This window comes from Brassica napus, chromosome C2, assembly GCF_020379485.1.
Source record: "Brassica napus cultivar Da-Ae chromosome C2, Da-Ae, whole genome shotgun sequence".
In the NCBI taxonomy this organism is placed as follows: Eukaryota; Viridiplantae; Streptophyta; class Magnoliopsida; order Brassicales; family Brassicaceae; genus Brassica; species Brassica napus.
The window spans coordinates 19,070,613-19,073,799 of NC_063445.1; positions in this window are offsets into that span (position 1 = coordinate 19,070,613).

Genomic DNA, 3,187 nt, shown 5'->3' on the forward strand with positions numbered 1-3,187 from the left:
ATGCTATAATGGTCGGTATACCGCCTGTATTATTATCTATATTATGTTATAATGGCCGGAATACCGCCTATATTATTTATTAATATTTTAATTAATTTATTGGTCGGCCGAGCCGCCTTATATTCTATTTATTGTTAACTGCACGGCCAAGCCACCTTTATTTTCTGTTTGTTGTTAACTGGACGGCCGAACCGCCTTTATTTTCTGTTTGTTGTTAACTGGTCGGCTGAGCCGCCTTATATTTTGTTTATTGCTAATTGGTCGGCCGAGCCGCCTTATAATTTATTTATTATTCTGCATTAACCGGCTGAGCCGTCGCATAATTTATTATCATAACAAAAAATGTTTATTCACCATATTTTTTTTATTTTTATCAAAATTTTATGAAATTTAATAGATTTAATTGATCGTTTAATACGATATTTTCAGACTGATTTTTGGTGCACTCGATTTAACACCAACTGTCACAAAGAAATTTTTTCAAAAATTTCCCCTTTCTCCAACGGTCATGAACAGTGATTTTCATCTATAAATACAACTCATTTTCACTCCATTTCATCATCCAAAACATTTCATCTTCTCTCAAAAATTTCAAATCGCTCTCCTCCGATTTTTCATTTCAAGAAAGATGATTCGCGCACTTTTGTTTTTATGTGCCATTTTTATTTGTGTTTCTATTTATGGTTTATTCGTTGGAGAATTTACTCCGAGTGAATTTAAGATGAATATCGGTTTAATTTTATTTACATCGCTTCTCCTTGTAATTGCTTGTATGATTAATGTAAACGGTTTTTAAATTATGAAGTTCTAATAAAATTATTATTTTGTGTTTTAGAAATACAAATGGCAAACGTCGAAAAACTCTAGTTCCCGGCTCTGAAAATAACCGGCGAAAATTATGTCAGATGGGTCACAAATGTGAAACCTTATCTTGTAATAAAAAAAATAACTGAAGCGATAAAATTCGGTAACAAATCGCCACCCGAGCATATAGCCGAAGCGATAATCTTCCTGAAGAAGCATTTAGATGAGAATCTAATTCACGACTATGGGGACGTTGAGGACCCAGCCGTACTATGGCAAGCCTTGAAAGACAGATTCGATAATCAGAAGGAAATCAATCTCCCTCACGCTCTTGAAGAGTGGAAAACCCCGAGGTTTCAGGATTTCCAAAGGGTTAGAGATTACAATTCCACTATCTTGAGAATAGTTGCACAATTAAAATATTGTGGTAACCCTGTCACCGAAGCAGAAATGCTTGACAAGACATACAATACTTTCCACAAAGAACACAACGTCTTATCCCGAATTTACAGAAAATGTGGGTACACCAAATTTTCTGAATTGATGGTAACACTCATGTTGGCTGAAAAGAACGATGAGTTACTAATCAAAAACCATAATTCCCGACCTACGGGAGCCAAGGCATTTCCCGAAGTGAATGCTACGGCGGTAGAATATTCGGGAAGGAGAAACCATACCAACCGAGGTCGTGGTCGGCGTTTCAACAACAAACGTGGAAAGCCTTACTATCCTAAAAGTATTAGATCTAACAAATGGGTTAGATCTGAACAACCTCATAAAGGCAAAGAAACCGAAGAGGATACCACAAAGAAAAGTGAGACTGTATGTTACAGATGTGGATGTAAAGGACATTGGTCCCGTACCTGTCGTACTCCCCCACATTTGTGCAAGTTATATCAAGAATCCATAAAAGGAAAGGCTAAAGAGGTGAACCTCACGGAAAACGTTGAAGGGACCTCATACCTTGAATCCTCTGATTTCGCAAATGAGCTGGACTAGAATGCTCTTGAAGAGTACGAAAATGTTTCTAATAAGACTGCTGAATAGTCCTCATTTGTAATGTATAATAATTATGTTTTCAAAGAATAATGTTTTTTTAACAACAATATATGTATAATTATTGTGTGTTTTCTTTATATAATAAATGAATAAATTTCACGTTTCACTTTTATTTAATGTTTATGATAATTTCAGAAATGGATCAAAATACTAATGGAGCAAAATCCAAGAAACAGATTCGTGAAATATGCATACCAGATAGTGGAACAACGCACACTATTCTGAGACAAAAGAGATATTTCTCTGATATAAAACCGACAAGAATTGTTGTCAATACAATATCAGGTCCTGCAGACGTGATTGAAGGAACTGGTAAAGCAAACTTTACTTTGCCGAATGGAACAAAATTTTCCATAAATAATGCTTTATACTCTCCGAGTTCTAAAAGGAATTTGTTGAGTTTTAAAGACATATATCTTCACGGATATGATACTCAGTCTGCAACTGAGGATGGAAAGAAATACATGTATGTAATTTCTGAAAAATGTGGCAGAAAACACATATTGGAAAAGTTTCCAGAACTTCCTTCGGGATTACATCATACTTATATCGATGAGATCGAATCAAATCTTGTAGTAAAACGGAACCCAGAAGAGTTCACGTTATGGCATGATCGCCTTGGCCACCCAGGCACTACAATGATGCGTAAAATCATAGAAAGTTCACATGGTCATCCATTGAAAATCCAGGAGATTTCTCAAGGGAATAAAATGACATGTGTTGCATGTTCTCTAGGAAAATTGATCGTAAGGCCATCGCCAACCAAAATCGATAAAGAATCACCAAAGTTCCTTGAAAGAATTCAAGGTGATATATGTGGACCGATACATCCACCATGTGGACCATTCCACTATTTTATGGTATTAATTGACGCATCCAGTAGATGGTCACACGTTTGTCTATTATCATCTCGAAATGTGGCATTTGCGAGATTTCTAACTCAGATAATCAAACTGCGAGCACAGTTTCCTGATTATACTATTAAAAGAGTTAGACTAGACAACGCTGGTGAATTCACATCCCAAGCATTCAATGACTATTGTATGGTAATGGGAATTGAAGTTGAACATTCGGTTGCTCATGTTCATACGCAAAATGGTTTGGCTGAATCTTTAATTAAGCGTCTGCAATTGATTGCAAGACCATTGATCATGAGATCAAAACTTCCAACCTCTGTATGGGGACATGCCATTTTGCATGCAGAAGCACTCATTCGGATCAGACCGAGTGCATACCATAAGTATTCCCCACTACAGTTAGCGTTTGGTCGAGAACCAAACATTTCCCACTTTAGAATCTTTGGTTGTGCGGTATATGTGCCTGT